At 39.1% G+C, this 20,615-nt stretch overlaps 1 protein-coding gene across 3 annotated transcripts in view; it reads right to left on the bottom strand.

The window, feature by feature from the left end:
- Positions 1-18,707, bottom strand: part of LOC117299294 (recombining binding protein suppressor of hairless-like) — a 58,364-nt gene extending 39,657 nt beyond the window's left edge. Inside the window, exon 1 of one of the 3 annotated variants that reach the window (XM_033782789.1) lies at positions 18,563-18,707. The gene's annotated coding sequence lies outside the window, so the exon portion shown is untranslated. Of the gene's footprint in view, positions 1-8,738; positions 8,959-16,414; positions 16,433-18,562 lie in introns of those variants that run through there. The other 2 variants (XM_033782790.1, XM_033782788.1) reach the window with 2 other exon arrangements.
- Positions 18,708-20,615: the final 1,908 nt, after the last annotated feature.

Here is a 20,615-nt window from a genome sequence, read left to right as displayed (position 1 = left end):
TTTGTACACGGCTAATGGGTGTGTGACGCAGACGCGATTGCGCGTCTGCTTAGTGCACAACTCTATGGCGTTTGCCAACCAACAGGGTCTGTACGCATGCGTGAATGTGATTAGCATATTTCACGGGAAGGTTCCATTATTTATTCCGGAGGCCGTTGCCACCTACATGTACTCCTAGGGCTGAAACAAGGAATCCCCTTTACAGTTCATGGATGTAGGCTTAGGTATCATCAATCCGAAGCCTGGCCGGTAGAGCAGAAAGCACTACCTCCCCAATTTTACATAGCAAGTGTCACGACCGGGATTCGAACCCACACTCTGCTGGTTAAACACCAGAGCTTGAATCCGGTGCTCTTAACCGCTCAGCCATGATATGCCAATACCAACCATCAGTGAGTTGCTGTTGGTAGGTATGTATAAACCAAAGATTATAAGAGCGCCGCAAGGCGCAAGATGCGGAACTCGGGCTGAAATGTGAAATCCCACTGGATGCCATTTCGGCAAGTAACTTTTTAGATACAACAATAGATCAGTGCAGTTCAGTGCAGACAATGACCATTCCTATCAATGGGAAACAAAATATTCACTTGCTGAAATGGCGCCCATGTGTATTTCACGTTCCAACAATAGATAAAGCTTCAGTTCCGCATCTTGCGCCTTGCGGCGCTCTATAATCTTTGGTATAAACCCCCCACTTTGTACGATACAGTTCTGTAGGTTGGAGGTTCTGGTCCAAAGGAGGACTAAAGGAGGACTGTCACGCCTTGTTACTGTCCAACCATGGGTGCCTAAAGTGAACTTAATCACTGTAGCATGCAAGCCTGAGGAAACCTGTAAACAAGGGTGCTTGCTACATGAACCAGAAACCCAGATGGAACCAAAGGTGCCTGAACCAAGGGTGCCTCATATATTTAAAGTGAACTTAATCACTGAAGCTTGCAAGCCTGAGGAAACCTGTAAACAAGGGTGCTTACTACAATACTACATGAACCAGAAACACCGAATGTAAAGGAATTAAGGGCGCCTCATATACAAGTGAACTTTTAAAACACTGTACATGTACATGTAACTTGCAAGCCTGAGGAAACCTGTAAACATGGCTGCTTACTACATGAAACAGAAACACCTAATGTAAAGGAATTAAGGGCGCCTCATATAAAAGTGAACTTTTAAAACACTGTACATGCGTTCCAACAGTACATGGCCCAATTTCATTGAGGAGTACAAAAAAAATGCTCAGCATGAAATTTCTTTCTTGATTAAACAAGATTACCAACCAAATTCGAGTATCAGCTGTTGTTGGCTTATAAATCATGAAAGTTACGTGGAAATTTGGTTGGTAATCCTGTTTGCTAAGCAAATTTTTGTGCTTAGCAGCTCTACGAAATTGGGCCCAGTAGAACATGTACAACCAAGTGTACAGTGTAAAACCTGTTGTGCAGGTTTATTATTTCATGCATATATGTTGAGATACACCAAGTGAGAAGACTGGTCTTTGACAATTACCATTAGTGTCAAGTGTATGGTACTGTACCATACATTGTACATTATATCCATGTACTGTAATACATCCTATACCTGTTTCGGCAGTGTGATATAAAGGGACTTGGCATGACCCTCTCTGCATGCCTGGCTGTAATGTGTACACCGACGAAACCATGAAACTATCTTGAGCAGAGGTGCAAGCATGTTGCTTATTCTCTATGGTACATTGTACGTACTGTACTATAGCCTACTGAATACCTGTTTCGGCAGTGTGATGGGCCGATAAAGGGACTTGGCATGACCCTCTCTGCATGCCTGGCTGTAATGTGTTCACCAAAGAAACCATGAAACTAACTTGAGCAGAGGTGCAAGCATGTTGCCCATTCTCTATGGTACATTGTACGTACTGTACTGTAGCCTACTGAATACCTGTTTCGGCAGTGTGATGGGCCGATAAAGGGACTTGGCATGACCCTCTCTGCATGCCTGGCTGTAATGTGTACACCGACGAAACCATGAAACTAACTTGAGCAGAGGTGCAAGCATGTTGCCCATTCTCTATGGTACATTGTACGTACTGTACTGTAGCCTACTGAATACCTGTTTCGGCAGTATGATGGGCCGATAAAGGGACTTGGCATGACCCTCTCTGCATGCCTGGCTGTAATGTGTACACCAAAGAAACCATGAAACTATCTTGAGCAGAGGTGCAAGCATGTTGCTTAAATTCTCTATGGTACATTGTACGTACTGTACTGTATGTATATATTGCTACACGACCAATTGATCTTTCAGTAGCGCAGCGCGATCACTGCGCGATCGGTTGATCGCACACATTGACCGATCGCGCCCAACATATATAGCCTACTGTATACCTGTTTCGGCAGTGTGATATAAAGGGACTTGGCATGACCCTCTCTGCATGCCTGGCTGTAAAGTGTACACCGACGAAACCATGAAACTAACTTGAGCAGAGGTGCAAGCATGTTGCCCATTCTCTATGGTACATGTACATTGTACGTACTGTACTGTACATAGCCTACTGAATACCTGTATCCACAGTGTGATATAAAGGGACTTGGCATGACCCTCTCTGCATGCCTGGCTGTAATGTGTACACCGACGAAACCATGAAACTATCTTGAGCAGAGGTGCAAGCATGTTGCTTATTCTCTATGGTACATTGTACATGTACGTACTGTACTGTACATAGCCTACTGAATACCTGTATCCACAGTGTGATATAAAAAGGGACTTGGCATGACCCTCTCCTGCATGCCTAGCTGTAATGTGTACACCAAAGAAACCTCAAAGCTAACTTGACAGATGGGACTGTGGGAATGGCTCTTGTGTCTACAGAACTCACCCCTCTGAAACCTATTATTCACAAATAACCCATGCTCTGCTGCATTAGTGTGTAGTGTGCAATAGCAATGATAAGAAACCATTTACCTTGAAGCAGCAATTTGGTAATTATGGGATTTGAGGCATTGCATTGGCTTGCAGGAAAACCACATGTGTTTGTCTACTTGCAAGGTAGAGTTCTTTTGAGAACTGTCTTGCTACAATCATGGGGTCGATTTCACAAAGAGTTAGGACTAGTCTTAACAACTTAGGCCAAATAACAAAAAATACCAGTGATCGTCTGGATTTTTAAAAAAAAGAGGAGGATGAGGGCCTTACTATTTACTATTTACTATTTTTTTCAAGATGGCTGCTAAGTATTTCAAATCAAACACGTCACCAATTCTTCAGTTTCGCAAACTTACTTAAATACCTTTAGTTAGTTACATGAGGACCTGTGTTAACACTAACACTAACAGGTTCGGATAACACTAAAAAGATTTGCTGGTAGGCATTCACTAATATTGTTTTATGAAACAGGCGGTTACAAGTGTTCGAGAACATCAAGTTAGATTCGGGAAAAGCTTCTAGGCCAGTCCTTTGGAAAAGATAGATTAAAACAAATTTTAAAAAAAGCGATAAAATAGCAAATAGTAAAAAAAAGGATGCGGCCCCCAAAAAGGATGCGGCGGGGACGATCAACTGGTTTTTTTTTTATTTGGCCTTAGGACTAGTCCAGGGAGATATTACAAACGTATGTACAGTCCTAAGTTAGCAAGAGAAACTCTTCCTAATAAGACTAAGTCTTAACTCTCTGTGAAATCCACCCCTGGCCGTATCTCGTCTGGACCCCTGTCCCCTTTCAAAGTTGGTTCTGATTGCACAGTCTTCTGCGTTCCAGTCAACATTGACCAGGGGGACAGGGGACAGGGAATGTTTCATGTAACAGGGAAGTGGACATGGAATGGTTTTATGTAACATTGGGAATGGGTGGCCCAAGCATTTTGGTCAGGATTGTGTAGACTACCACAATTTTTTCCAGATTTTATTTCAGTAAACTTCTTAGTTCTGAAAAGGCAAACCAGGACAGTTCTTTTTAGAACTGAGAAGTCTCCCGAAAAATCTACTCTGCCGGTAGAAAGAACAAACTCTTACTGCTTGGTCACCGACAGTTCCATCCATCTTGACCCATCCAACCACAATTTTAAAAAATAAAATAAAAAATCTTAAACATTGATTATTCTGAATGGCCCCATAGTGTGAAAAAAGGTTTGTAATATCAAGGACTACTAGCACTGAAATCTTTTCTTCTATTTTTTTTTAATTGCAAACTGAATTTAGATTCTCAGTAATTTCTCTTGACCCATCCATCCACATTTTTTTTTTTATAAAATCAAAAATCTTTAATCATTGATTATTCTGAACGGCCCCATAGCGTGAAAGGGGTTTATAATATCAAGGCCTACTGTACCTGTTTAAACAAGAACAGGAGGGGGGCCAGGAGGGTGGCCAGGAGGCGATCAATTTGCCTAAATTGTTGACCCAGAATGGGGTCAAGCCTAGAGGTTGTTTACAAGATAGGATGTACCTGTCCTTGATGATGTACCAAGGTACAATGACCTCCTGGCCACACCCTGCCACTATCACAACCACATTTCATCTCAGTTTTTAAGGCCAAATAAAAAAAAAGTACCAGTTGATCGTCCGTTGAAATATTATTCCATTTAATGCTTTACTTTTCGAGAAAACATTAAAACAATTATCAATTCTCGTTGTCGAGAATTACAGATTTATTTTAAACACATGTCATGACACGGCGAAACGTGCGGAAACAAGGGTGGGTTTTCCCCGTTATTTTCTCCCGACTCTGATGACCGATTGAGCCTAAATTTTCACAGGTTTGTTATTTTTTATATCAGTTGTGATACACGAAGTGTGGGCCTTTGAACAATACTGTTTACCAAAAGTGTCCAATGGCTTTAAGGGGGCCTACAAGTTTTTAAACAATTTCCACACTTGGATTTAAATATCTAAGTGTGGAAATTGTGTTGTGTGTTACAAAGATTACCCAAAGCCAAGCACTGTATATAGTAAGCTTGGACGATATCACGATATTATCGAATATCGCGATATTAATTTGGACACGATTTCGATATCGGATGGATTTGGTTTTAATTGAAATATCGATATATCGCGATGTATTGCGATATATCGCGATAATCGCGATATATCGATATATCGATATATCGATTAAATATTGCGATGTATTTGCTAGCTGAGACATCTTGCACCCCATAGGTTTGGAGTAAAACCAGAAGAATAAGTCATTAGAACACCTCTCTTATGCTAGGACTGTCTCTTCTACAACTTTCACTTGGAGTTTTAAGACTGATGATGTCAAATTTCAATAATCGCGATTATATCGAATATCGCGATATATTGTCGGCGATATATCGTGAATAAAATAAATCGATATCGCCCAAGCTTAGTATATAGAGTTAAAAACTAATTATATTATTTAGGGGACCTACATAATCTACAAAAACTAAATGACCGTACCTACATTACGTAGGCATTATAGGCACTGTCAACATTCTCCCTTGGTGTATCCCAACAGTTTTTTGGCTCAATTGGAAAATATTGAATTTGTTAGAAAATGCAAATTTCTATCCATTCAAGGCAGTGGACACTATTGGTAATTGTCAAAGACCAGTCTTCTCACTTGGTGTATCTCAACATATACATAAAAAAACACACCTGTAAAAATTTGAGCTCAATCGGTCGTCGAAGTTGCGAGATAATAATGAACGAAAAAACACCCTTGCAACACAAAGTTGTGTGCGTTTAGATGCTTGATTTCAAGACCTCAAGTTCTAAACCTGAGGTCTCGAAATCAAATTCGTGGAAAATTACTTCTTTCTCGCAAACTATGGCACTTCAGAGGGAGCCGTTTCTCACAATGTTTTATACCATCAACCTCTCCCCATTACTCGTCACCAAGAAAGGTTTTATGCTAATAATTATTTTGAGTAATTACCAATAGTGTCCACTGCCTTTAAAGGAACACATGCACAAGACAACTAGGTTAATTGGTATCAAATAGTGCAAACTGAACAGAAGAACAACAAAATATAGAAACTTCTTGCTTAAAAAACAGAAGATTGAATATTTAGCCTGAGGGTTAAGGCACCCCAGCAGGGGGTGTGGTTAAGTTAGCAAGCCCTACTCTAGACTGATCAATGCAGTAATTTAATTGTTGTTTTCTGACAAGCCTCTGCTTGCATGGTCTAGATTCAACAAAAGAACTGGCCTAATTAAATTAAGACACCTTGCGTTGAAGAATTGGGACAACCTGTTTTTCAAAATCACAGACCTGACACAATTTTTGAGGTATCACTTTGGTAAAGGGTTGAACAGGTTGTTTGTGACATGGACGATGTTTTAACCGTGAAGCTACAAGTATTATGTAGGCTACGTTAGTAGAAATCTATAGCTTTTAAAGGGAGGGTTTACCAAACACCTATGTGGACAATTAATGAAATTAACGACTGTAAAAACTTAATTGCTGAGCCTGCAGCTGTTAAAACATTTTGAGAAACAATTCCCTTTAAAGGAATGTGTTTTATGGAGAGGGGGAATTCTCATATGGGTGTGAATGGGAATTCTGTGCTTACGGTAAGCGTATTTCACGGGTTAGCGGCGAATTTGGGCTTCTTGCGTGCGTACTTCACCTTACTAGGCATTCTACGCTTACAAGGCTAGCGCAGAAATTCGGCACTTGCACGTGAGCGGGGAATCGCAATCGTAAGCGCAGAATTCAGCGGTAAGCAGAGCCATGAAATTGGGCCCAGGATGTTGGTTTGAATCCCGCTCGTGTCACTTGTGTCCTTGAGCGAGACACCTTTACCATTGATTCTCTCCACCCAGGGAAAAAATAGGTAACCGGTCTTGCCCTTGGTGCCCCTTCAACATTTTATCATAGACTAAGAAATTTTCCAAAGGAAACTTGTGCTCTTTGGGAAATGAAACTGGCCTTGCCCTCTCAAATATGAAATTCCAGGCCTGACATAAAACTTGAGATTGGGTCTTTGATATTCCATAACAATGTTGTCCAAGAGCTTTTTATAAACCTACAAGTTGTTTTGTTTCTTCTACTTACAAAAAAAATAATAAAATAATCTACTGTAAGCTTTACCTGCATACATACAGTTTAACATTTACAGTAAAATATCCCCATAGTATACATGTAGTAGTACTACTACCTAGTAGTACAGTGCATTGTACAAGAACAAGAACCCGAATGAAACCGAATTAAAATCACATTTAAAATTTACTCTGTACCACTTCCTTGAATTGAAATGTCAACTGATACGATCTATTCCAAGAATGTGGAAATCAAAACAGAAACCATTAATTCCAATTATATGTACAAAGCATCCATCCTGTCTGTGCACAAACATTATTGCTACTACCACTATGTTCTGATACATTCGGTGTGCAGCATGGGGGTAGGATATCCTACCTCCATGGTTGTAATATGAGTGCACATGGTATAATGACTAGTCAAAAGAAAACCAAACACTTGCAAACCACAGAGAACTAACCGCAAACTGCTTAAGTTTCCTGGACCCCCACAACCACTCCTTTCCGATTCACTGTCAACCATAATACACAACAAGTCGTAGGCCTAAGTCAATGTTTTAAAACAGCCTTAGCACAGTTACCAGAGCTATCCAACTTCCTTTGGAGAGCAGAACTTGAAATGTCTGTATTCAGTGTTATGGGGTTTACAAATACAGATTTACCCCCAAAAAATGATTCAAAGTTCTCTAGCATGGACCCCACAACACCTTTTAAATATTATGTTCACCATATTACAGTACAACTAGTAATTATAAAACAGCTTTGGTAAAGCACGCAGTACAGGTACCAGAACTGTTCCAACTTCCTTTGGAGATTTAGAACAGAGGACTTGCATGGACCCCACAAAGTCCTTTCAAATATTATGTACAGTGTACACCATTAACAGTACGACTAACTAGTCATTAAAACAGCTGGGTAGACTAGAAAGTAGAAGCCACGTTACCAGAACGTCATGATACATCCATGAACTACCAAACTTCCCTTACAGAACAGAACCTCAAGTGTCTGTATTTAGTACAGTCCTGTAAATAACCATAATGGGCCCCTCAACTACAGGGCACAGACTTTACCCCAAACTGTAGAAGTTTCCTGGCATGGACCCCACAAAGGTCCCTTCATTTTTCAAATATTATGTCACACCATTCACAGTACAACTGGTCATTAGAAAACAACTTGGTAAACTAAGGCTAAGCACAGATAACAGAACAACACACTTCCCTTAGCAAACAGAACTTGAAGTGTCTGTATTTTGTGCACAGTGTAAATAATTATAAGGGAATTCACAACTAGCTTCAGAGAGGGCAGACTTACCACTAACTGCTGAAGTTTCCTTGCATGGACCCCACAAAGTCCTTTCAAATATTATGTCCACTATTAAAACAACTAAGGGAACCAATGTGTGGTGCAGAGGTTTTCAACTAGTGGTTTAAACCCAACGAGGCCTGGTTCTTGATAATTTTACCCAGATGAAGTCTTGGTAAGTTATCACGAACCAGGCCTCGGCGGGTTTAAACCACTAGTTGAAAACCGATTCAACACACGTTGATTCCCATTCATAAATACCTTTTCGGTTGAAAAACATCAAATTAAGTTTCCTGGACCCCACAACTCCTTTCAAATATTATGTCCACCATTAACAAGAAGCTTTGGTAGAAAACAGTTACCAAAACTATACAACTTTCTTTGAAGAACAAAACTTATGTACAGTTGTGTAGTGCACATCACTCAGTCTATTACGGGCTACACAACTACAGAGCACAACTTACCCCAAACTGCTTTAAAGTTTCCTGGACCCCACAAATTCTTTCAAATATTATGTCCACCATTAACAGTACAACTGGTCACTATAAATCTGGGTAGACTAGAAGCAGTTACCAAAAACTATTCACTACCTCCATGAACTATCCAACTTCCTTAGGAGAACACAACTTCAAGTGTCCCTGTATTTAGTGCACAGCAGTGTAATAATAACGGGCTTCACAACTAACCCTCGCCCCTGTTCAAAACCCCTGTAACTAAAAATACCTGTCCCTGTGTATGCTGTTCTACTCACCACACAAACACACTCAGACTTCATAATCGGGGCTGACCTCAAACCCAGCCATCCAAACACAAGGGGCCCTCTGCCAGCCCCCCCTCAGTCTGGTTCTCAACCCCATGTACCCCACGCCCTGAGGTGGCAGACACCAGGCTGTAAGCCTTGGTAAACTAACACCTCATTTGCATACGTTTTTCCCAGGCCATGGCTATTCCAGGTTGTGAGCAGGGCAGCCCCCTTCCCTCTGGAAAACTTCAATTAAAGGAGTGCAGTAGTACCTGGCACTGGTAGCAGGCCTCCAGTTTAAAGACACTGGACACCTTTGGTAATTGTCAAACTCAACATCACAAAATAACAAAACTGTGAAAAATTGAACTCAATTGGGTGTCACTGAACTGAGAGCAAAGTATACCTTGTAAAACAAGGGTGTTTTTTCTTTCATAATTTTCTTGCAACTTCAACTACCAATAGACCTTTATCATGTTGCATCCTTCTTGGTCATGTTCCTTGCATTGAATAACAATAATGAATGCTAATAATCATTATGCAAATAGGAACCAGACTATTTTGTTCTTCCAGCCGCGTAATGGTTGCATTGATACCAATGGGGAAATTTCAAGATGGCTGCACCATAACAAAGGTCTATTGAGCCTAAATTTTAAAAAGCTTGTTATTCTATGCATATTGTTGGGATACACCAAGTGAGAATACTGGGCCCAATTTCATAGAGCTGCTAAGCACAACAATTTGCTAAGCATGAAATTTCTTCCTTGGTAAAAACAGGACTACCAACCAATATTTCAATTTGTTGCATATTCCTTGTTACTGGTATCCAGAAAATCAGGTTGAAGTTTGGTTGGTAATCATGTTTTTATCAAGGAAGAAATTTCATGCTAAGCAAATTTTTGTGCTTAGCAGCTCTTTAAAATTGGGCCCTGATCTTGGACAATATTACCAAACGTGTTCAGTGCCTTTATAAATCATATAACAAAACAAGAATGCTCCCAATCCAACCGTAATTCCCAGTGGGCACATCTTGCGACCTAATTAAATTGCTTGACCCTGACAGTGATCTTCAACAGAGTTGGGGCTTCCGGTTTGTTCACGTCTCAATTCCCGGCCATGAACCACCAGATAAAAAAAAAAAGTCAGTCTAGATTTGTCACAAACACCAACACCTGTTTGACAGAATCATGACAAATTTATTCCTGTATTTGGAAGTCAGATGTTGGGGCTGTCAGTGTCAGAATGTAACAGAGGAGAACACTGTTTAGAGAACAATCAAATTCTATTTTCTAATGATATTTCCAGGATGAGGGTTGCTTATAACTTTGGAACAGTCTTCCTGTGAACCTTCCTAATGCCCCTAATGTAAAAATCTTTTTAAACATTTTGACGTAATTCTTTTGGAAAGAGGAAAGTTTAAAAACTTCTTAAAAGAAGTTTTTAAACTTTCCTCTTTCCAAAAGAATTTTAATGTTGCACTGGTTTAATTTTTTTCTTTGCAAAGCTTTTCCCGTAGGTTTTATATTTTGCTAATTTGTTATTATACATGTACTTCATTAACGTGCTGTTTCTTGTGCTTTTAAACTGCGTTTTGTTTTGCTTTCTATGGTATTTAATTTCAATTTTTATTGTAAAGCGCATTGTTGATTTTTAGAAATGCACTGTATAAATGTTTGTATTGATAATAATAATATTATGTTGTAGAGTAAGCCTGGGTGCCTAGCGAGGAGCAGTGTCGTAGTCGCAACTATTGATTGCTTAGTCGAGTGGCGACCACAGTTGTTCAACTACGCGGTTTATCCGCCACCATTTCTACAAAAAATGCTTGGTGAACCAATGGGTCTTTCCCATGAAATATGCTAACTTTATTCATGCATGCGCATACAGATCCTTTTGGTTGGCAAACGCCATAGTGTTGTGCACTAAGAAGAAGCGCAATTGCAGCTGCATCACGCAGCCATTAGCCATGTACAAAACAGCGTGATGTCCCCTCATTTTGCCAACCAAAATGCTAGTGCGCACGCGCTGTGTGCAATTTACATATTTCATGGAAAGGGTCTATTTTGTCGTTCACAACTCTTCACGACAACATAGTTTACTTTCGAAACACAGTCGGACATCAGTGATATAATCCTTCAATCCTTTCAGTGTGAATTATTGTTTCTCAGATTCAAATGTTTTGAGTAAACAAACTATCCAAACATAATTATGTCTCAAGTAGGCCTACAATGGGAGACTTTCTGGGACGATAGAGGGCAGCAGACTTACCGGGTAAATCCATTGTTCTCAGAATTATGCGCATGTTCAGAACTACGTAAACAATGGAAATTTACCCGGTATGTCTGCTGCCGCCTAGCGTTGGAAAGTCTCCTATTATCGAACTCTACATTAATAATCAACAATTGGTGAATTACTTCTCAACAAGTGAGTTTTTTTTTCATTAGCATTTTAGAGTAACCAAAGATTACCCTATGAACCTTCAGGGCTGTATGCTTCGTTTTTGAAAGGGCAAGGGCACCAAGGCATTTTCTTCTTGGTAAAGGGCTCCCTATGATGAAATTGCAAATTTGTACTGGAGCATTTCAAGGGCACCAAGGCAATGACCAGGGGACACGGAGGCAATCGCCTTCGTTGCCTCCGTGAAGTATCAGGCCTGAACCTTGAACTCACTGAATGTACAATCACAAAGGGTTTGGGTGCTTCTTGTATGACACAAAACACAAACATCCACCCACAGATTTACATAAACTTACCCCCACAGATTTACATTAAAAACTTACACGGTTTAGGCCTAAAGATAATGATGGTAGATAGCTTCCCTTTTAAATATTACTTGCTGAGGTGCTTTTTTTGAGAAATGAGTTTAACAATTTCACAAAACTAATTTTCGTCTCAGGTCTAAGTAAGTAATAAATTGTTTAAGAAAGTACAACATGTTTATAAGACTCTCCTGAAAACATTGCTCTGTAATTTCAATTTTCTCACGCATACAAATTGAAGAGCAATGAAGCTGAAACTACTACAGCACATGTTAACTACGTTACATCTTCATTCACTTTGAGTAGGGATTCATGTCACGGCTAAAAACTTCATCTACAAAAGGTATCAAAACCCTTTAATGCGCCTTATTTTTGACCGCGCGAGGGCGCTATAAATAGTATTTTTATCACTTCCGGGGGTATACGCGATTCGCCCTGCACAGATTAATAGGCGTTCTGTCACTTTTGTTGCGCCGTACTTTCAATTTGCTTTAGAGGTGGATTATAACGGCTCCTTTAAAAGTCGTATTGTCCGTGATGGATCAGATGTCTGTGGTGGTAATGTGTTCCAATCTTTAATAGCTGTTTTGGGTATGAATGAATATAACCCCGGAAGTGATTGAGAGCGCCCTCACGCGGTCAAAAATATGGCCCATTACTCCAGGTACACTAATAAAGGGAAGGTACACGTTTGGTAATTACCCAAAACAAATATTAACTTAAAAAACTGACTTGGTAACAAGCATTGGAGAGCTGTTGATAGTATTTAAAAACATTGTGGGAAACCAGTCCCTCTGAAGTAATGTAGTTTTTGAGAAAGAGGTACCGTAATTTCTCACTAAAATAATAAAAGACTTCTAGCTAGAAGTCTTTTATTCCTGTCTGTTTTTTCTTTCATTATTTTCACAGGTTCATTATTTTATGTTTTGATGGGATACACCAAGTGAGAACACCGGTCTTTGACAATTACCGAACGTGTACCTTCCCTTTAAAAAAGATTGTTAGTACTGTGTGAACATTCAAGTAAATAGCAGATAAGGTTTGTGCGTAGAGTAACTTCCTCAATGGTTTGTGTAACTGTTGTATTTTTCACTGTAGACAAGACAAGACCAGAGTGTAAGTAATACCTGTGACCTCCCCAGCTACAAGTAGAGGTCATAGGTCATCAAGGAAAATTAACACTGGAAGCAAGGTTTTTTTTCTGTGTAACTGAGGTCAGGCAGGGTCAGCCAGCTACACAGTGGAATGTCACCATAGGGTGACTGGGAGGTTGCTGGTTGCACCAGGTACAATGCAGGCCTAATACAATAAAAAGAATTGAGCATGAAATAGTACTAGGTGTGTGTACACATCAGTCTCAGCACGGAAGTTAAAGACAGTGGACACTATTGGTAGTTGTCAATAACCAGTCTTCTCACTTGGTGTATATCAGCATATAAAATGCATAAAATAACAAACCTGTGGAAATTTGAGCTTGATTGGTCGTCGGAGTTGCAAGAAAACTATGAAGGAAAAAACACCCTTGTCACACGAACTTGTGTGCTTTTAGATGCTTGATTTCGAGACCTCAAATTCTAAACTTGAGGTCTCAAAATCAAATTCATGGGAAATTACTTCTTTCTCGAAAACTGCGCCACTTCAGAGGGAGCCGTTTCTCACAATGTTTTATACTATCAACCTCTCCCCGTTACTCGTTACCAAGTGAGGTCTTATGCTGATAAATATTTTGAGTAATTACCAACAGTGTCCACTGCCTTTAAGGAACACGATGCCGTGGATCGGACGAGTTGGTCTTTGAAAGACGTTTGAAACCATAGGGTGACTTTGAGGTTGCTGGTTGAACCAAGTACAATGTAGGCCAGGGCAAAATTTCATAGAACTGCTAAGCACAAAAATTTGCTTAGCAGTCAAATTTCTTCCTTGATAAAAACAGAATTACCAACCAAATTTCCACATGATTTTCAGGAGAAGCAAACATTGTCTGAAAACTAGTATCAGGCAATGTGCAACAAATGAAAATTTGGTTGGTAATCCTGGTTTATCAAGGAAGAAATTACATGCTAAGCACATTTTTGTGCTTAGCAGCACTATGAAATTGGGCCCTGGTGGGTAGGGTTAAAATGCTGCTGTGATACAAAAGAAAGAATTGAGCATGTGAAATGGTACTAGGTGTTTGCACACCAATTTCAGCAGGGAAGTTTTTAAAGGGTTAGATGTGCCTTTTGTAGATTACGTTTTTAGCCAGAACATTCCCTGTGACTCACAGTGAATGAAGATGTCAAGCTTCAGTGGTCAATAGAGCAATAGACCTTATGCACATGGCGTCATTTCAGTACGGCGCCCTCGCCTTGAGGTCAAAAGGAGGTTGTTCATTGGCCACTCTATGTGCGTTTCGATTGTTTCGTCACCGTTTGACATACATTTGTAAAAGATGGCGGCTGGATGACGTCAATGCATGAGAGGTCTATAGTTTTAGGAGAAACACGCGCTTATGTAAGGTAAATACATCAAGTACAACAACTATTTTCATGACATTGTTAAAGGAACACGTTACACGTTACGCGTAGAATACCACAACGCGATATAAGCTCCTGCGTAAGGCCTATGTTTACAAACTTTTTACTGTGATTATATCATCCGTTTAAACACCACGTGATGCACTCTCAAGAATGGGTAAACTGTCCCGGATATTTACACACATGAATACAGGTCATCAGTCGATTTGACGAAACTGTACGCAACTCCGTAAGTCCACTTGCGCAACGTTATGGTGTGGGTTGCACCATAAACGTTGCTCAAGTGGACTTACGCAGATGCGTACAGTTACGTGAAATCGCCTGCAGTGCTCTAGACTACTGAGCTTAGCTTTCTAGCCCATGCTACAATGTTTAGTGTCTCCATTTTGTTAATGTTGACAATGTTTAAGTCAGGAGCAAAAACTCCTATTGTACTTCCTTATTTGAATTAAAATGCTTCTCTTGCCTGGGGTTCACAGGTTGTAATAAATTGTTTTTGTTACAGAAAGAAGCAATCCGTATTATTCATGGTGCAGGTTGTCTGGAACATACTTCCCCATTGTTTACCACATCAAGTATCTTAAAACTTCATTCATTCTCTTAAAGACACTGGACACTATTGGTAGTTGTTAAAGACCAGTCTTCTCTTTTGGTGTTCTCAACATATGCATAAAATAACAAACCTGTGAAAATTTGAGACTTGGTTGGTCGTCGGAGTTGCGAGATAACTATGAAAAAAAAAAACATCCATGTCACACTAAGTTGTGTGCTTTTAGATGCTTGATTTTGAGACCTCAAATTCTTAACTTGAGGTCTTGAAATCAAATTTGTGTAAAGTTACTTCTTTCTCGAAAACTATGGCACTTCAGAGGGAGCTGTTTCTCACAATGTTTTATACCATCAACCTCTACCATTTACTCGCCACCAAGAAAGGTTTATGCTAATAATTCTTTTGAGTAATTACCAATAGTGTCCACTGCCTTTAAGGAAAGCAAATTGTATTTTAAGCAGTCTTGTAATTTATTACCACATACATGTACTATAATTCAAGGCTTCTTTTTAGCTCAGCTTCAATTCACACTCATCAGACCCGTGGTTTAGGCAAAGAGAATCTTTTTCTTACACAAAGTAGAACTGTTAAATTTGCATCGCGGATAAAGAACATTAATTTTATTTTTTGCCCATACACCGATGTATGTTAGCACTGTAAACTCAGTACTCTCCCAAAGTCCAGTGAAAAGATATCAGAGGCATGTTAACTCAGGTGGGATTCTAACCCACGACCCTTAAAACTCTTCGGTGTCTTACCAACTAGACTACCAAGGTTGCCCGGTAGCTATGAGGCAGTTCGAATCCTATGTTTTGGCAGCGCGTTCCGCAGCGAAGTAGAACTGAGTTTTTTTTAAAGAGTGTGTTTCAAAAAGGAGTCCTTAAACTGGAATAGTCTAAATAAAAATCAGGCATGCAACTGCCCGTTGAAAAAAAAAAGAGGAAAGTTTTCAAAGGCACAATGCAAGTGCGATACCCACAATGGTACCCTACAAAATGTTAGTTTATTAGGCTCTTAGGTGCATTGTTAGCATGTACTAGGCTTATTTTACATGATTGTAGTTGTACACTGTTGTTCCCAGGCATATATTAGGCTAACAACAAAAAATCTGAAGAAAAAAAATCAATTTTTTTTTTACGTTTAAAAAAAAGAAAGAAAAAAAACGCGGAATAAAATTTTTTTTTACGTTTAAAAAAAAGAAAGAAAAAAAACGTGGAATTCCGCGGAAAAGCGGAAGAGTTGCATGCCTGAAAAATACAGAACTTAAGCGATCAGCCAGTATTTTTTCTTTTTGTAAAAAAATTAAGAAGCTATTGATTGATTTATACACCACTTAATTTATCTCTTTTATTTTAAGACACCTATTTTTTTTAGTAATTATTTATCTATTGGGCAGTCTCACTCAAGCATTTATTGTCCACGTCCCTTTTTGGGGGTACATGTTTGCATTTGTTTTTGTTTGTCTTTGTCTTTAAACAGCCAATAAAGGATGATCTCAAATATATAGATATTACAGTTTTCTAACAGCTGCAGTCCATCCAGGAAACATAAAAAAAGATAATGAGTCTCTTACCTCACGTTAAAACATGGTAAAAATGGGTTTTTCTCCAGAACGCTCCAAGCCAAATTTCTGAAAAACGCGACAAAGGAATCGAGACGTTAGGGGCGGCTATTTGATATGGAAAATAGTGCCCTCAGTGTGCCAAAGCTGGAGAACTGTGTTCAAACCCAATTTAGGGGAAATCGTCACTGGCATCAAATGGTCATTATAAAAGATAAGCCGTTTTTTACTATCGGCTGAAAAAGTCGCGCAGTCGGGTGCATTTTTTTATCGTGTTATTTACATGTATTAGGCCTACTTAATGCAAATTTTGAGAGTAAAATGGTTATTAACCGGTATCTACAATGTCTATTTGGCCATAAAAAGGTAATACTTGAAATAGTGAGATCATCCTTTAGGCCCTATTGGCTGTTTAAGGAAGGGGAACAAAAAGGTACCTATTTATTGTTCATTAACTGGATCAAGTTTCATTTGTACAAGTTATTAATTGTTTTCTGAACAATATTGTCACACTATGTATTATTAATTGATGTTGACATGAAATAAATGTATCTGAAATGTAAAATAAATGTAATGTTTTAAACTTTGCGATATTACTCGAGTGGAAATAATCTACGAATATTGTGGGACGCACGTCATGTGCCCAAGTTTTTAAATAAAATGGGGTCAATAAAGAAAGTAACAACAGAGACATCTATTTCCATTTTATTTTCAAAACAAAAAATCTTACCAAGGGTCTTTGAATACCAACAAAAGAATTTTAAAAACAAAAGCTTTAACTTATTTAAATAAAATTCAGTTTTATGCAAATGATTATGATTTAGTATTAACGTTAAAAAAAAAAAATGTCAGGGAGGGAACAATTTATATCAATTCATATTATTATTATTATTAAAAATGTGTCAAGGTTGTGTCAAAGTCGGTTGCACAATGGCCGAACGATGAAAATCTTTACGCGCAATCCTAAACAGTTTATTATAGTCAATGCTGAGGCCTATAAACTGTGTTTTTTTTTATGTTCGCGCGTCAAGATTTCTATGGCGCGACTATTGCGGGACTGACTATAAACCGACCTTACTAAAGCCCTTTATAGTCCAGCCTGTTTCTCCTGAATCTTCTGTGAGGGAACTTGACAACAATTTATGAACAATTAGTTGCGATAACGTAATCCTCCCGCCGACGGCGTAGCCGGTGGGTTACGAAGCTAACGGCCGAAGCTCCACCCCCCTCAGATTCGAATTTTCAACCTGGGCCATTTTTACTCTTTCGCTCGGGGATCTGGTAAGTTTTTGTCAATTTTTTCTTCAAGTTATTTCCTCAATGGTGTTTGAGTGATGTTGTAGGATTCATTAGACATTGAGGATCAAGTTCGTGTTCCTAGAATTTGTGTCATGATTTTCAAAAGTGGTAAAAATGGAGCAAATCTGCTGACTAGCTGTCAAAATTTTACGTTTTTAACCATTTCGCCCTGCACACATTGCGTTAGCTTCGTAACCCTTCCGCTACGTCGTCGGCAGGAGGGTTACGTTATCGCAACACTAATGAACAATGAACTATGATTTTATTTTTTTATATGATGTAGTTATCAAAAAAAAATTGTAAATTGTTGGAAGATTTTAAATTTAATAAATTATTACTATTTGTTTTACTATTAATATTAAATATTATATAATATTAAGAATAAGAAGATTAAGACGACAAGTGTCAGTATAAAAAATAATGGAAAAGTTTCCGTATGGCGCCACCACTTTTTCATTTGATTTTTTTGTAAAAAATTCATGAAAAGTGGTGGCGCCATACGGAGAGTTGTCCAAAATAATCAAATCTTTAGATTTGAGTTAAATTTATTTTAACATTAATTAGTTACTTAGGGGGTGAGACACTCGAACATAAATTCAACTAATTAGTTGGGGTTATATTTCAGAGAGTCAGATGCTCAGATACCATGTCAACATTAGAGGCAAGCAGAGAACAGACTGTCACCAAGCAAGATTGTTCACAATAATAAGCAAAAGGTCGAGTTGACTTAATTACATTGTGGCATCCAATGATCCATGGCAGAACCACGTCAAAAACCAAGTCGAAAGCAAACCAGGCAGGACCACTTCCGGACAAAACAAAAAATCTCATTATTTTAAAAAGTAATGAAAGTCAACTTACCTAACGTATCAAGCCTAGGGTTCTGTATCCAAATTGATGCATGACTACTGCCTACTCTCAATGTGTCCCACAGCTTATAATTCTTGAAGTTTTCCGTAATTTTTACATTTTTCGTAATGCCTTTTCGGAACAGTATAAAAAAATAATACAATACAAAAGACTCACTCTATTAAGTACACGTTGTATAACGCGTCTGGGTACCAGACTTATGTTGGTATTTTTTACAGACGGTACCATCATTTTATAGGGGTGTGCTAATTATCACTATTGTTTACTAAAGCTCACCCTCCTATTTCAAAATATTTCTTTCTTTGCATGTTCAGTCAAATTGTATTTAGTTTTAAATAATAATCCAGATACTGCAATTTCCATCTATATCGATGATCCAAAATGGTGTATGAATAACTGATAGCTCTTACAAAAGTGTTAGATACCTGTTTTAAAAATGGTTTCCCTTATCATTATTTGGGAGCTTGGTGTGGGAGAAAAAAATAAAAATAAATATGTTGCATTAAAATGTAGTCTTGGCTCCAAGGCGCTCCAGTTGTGCGGTTACGAACATGTACACGAGAATAGACCTTATCGCAAATACCAATGCGCAAGCGCAGACTGTTAAATGAGGTGCATTGTGGGATATATATGGATCAAATTTGGATACCAGCAAGACCACAATGCACCTAATTCCAAGCTTTACGCGCGCGCCCCGGTATTTGCGAAAAGGTCTAGCTGGTATCCAAATTTGATCCATATATGTCCCACAATGCACCTCATTCAACAGTCTGCGCTTGCGCATTGGTATTTGCGATAAGGTCTATAGACCTTTTCGCAAATACCGGGGCGCGCGCGTAAAGCTTGGAATTAGGTGCATTGTGGTCTAGCTGGTATCCAAATTTGATCCATATATATCCCACAATGCACCTCATTCAACAGTCTGCGCTTGCGATAAGGTCTATGGTCTGTGGGTTATATTGATGATAGCGCCCTCTTTTGGGGTGGCACTGCCTTTCACCTCTGTCAAAAGGCAACATTATGTTTCATTAGTTTTTGTGGAAGCAACTTCTTCTTTTTTTTGCGTCAATAAAATCGAATAACATTACTGATACCAGGGATAACTTTCCGTATGGCGCCACCACTTTTTCACTCCTTTTTACAAAAAGGGATATATCAATCAGGTAAATTAGATACTATATTATTTTATTTCGAATGAAAAAGTGGTGGCGCCATACGGAAACTTTTCCGATACGAGCTTTCACAGAAATCTCTTATGACAACCCAGGCAGCGTGTGTTGGTGGTGAGTGGTGACAATGCAATTTGGCCTGCTGAGCTCAAGTGGTAGCTTCTTTTTGTTGTTAAAAAAAAATCGTTTCAACAAAAATGTTATCCGTTTTTGTTTTGTTTTTGCGGCAGACACACAAGTTATGAAATCACCTTTTGAATTTGGCTCGTGGCAGAATGAAATCACAGTTCAGCAATAGCAAGGTTTCGCTTCATTTAAACAGTGCAAACCCATAGATATAGAATTAAAATAACTAGATCGGCCGCGCGCGTACAAACGCGCCATTGCCTGTGTAGAAAAAGTTTTTGTCCGCCATAGACGCGGTAAAAATTTCACGAAAAGCGACAGGCGAAAATGAACACGGGAGATAGGCCTTTGACGCGCTAAATGTCACGTGCTGACGGCAAAAAGTCACGTGCTGACGGCAACGCACAGGAAATGTACACGGAAGATAGGGCATGGCGGCCCCCATGCCAGAACCCGCGTATGTACGCGCGGCCGATCTAGTTGTTCTATTCTATATCTATGTGCAAACCATGCATGCCGCGCGGCAGCAGTGTCACGCTCAGTATTGCCGAACTCAAGTTACAGGAACACGCCTGCCTTTTAGATCGGACGAGTTGGTCTATAAATACATTTGTAACTGTTTGTTATAAATGCATATGGTTGGAAATAATGTTTTAAAAGTAGAATACAATGATCCATACAAATTTGCCTCGAAATTGCGTGGTTTTATTTTTACTCTGTGAGAACTAACATGGTCGGCCATATGAGTC

Source organism: Asterias rubens, chromosome 14 (genome assembly GCF_902459465.1).
Source record: "Asterias rubens chromosome 14, eAstRub1.3, whole genome shotgun sequence".
In the NCBI taxonomy this organism is placed as follows: Eukaryota; Metazoa; Echinodermata; class Asteroidea; order Forcipulatida; family Asteriidae; genus Asterias; species Asterias rubens.
Note: the sequence above shows the minus strand (reverse complement) of the source record. Positions and strands in the feature narration are given on the sequence as shown.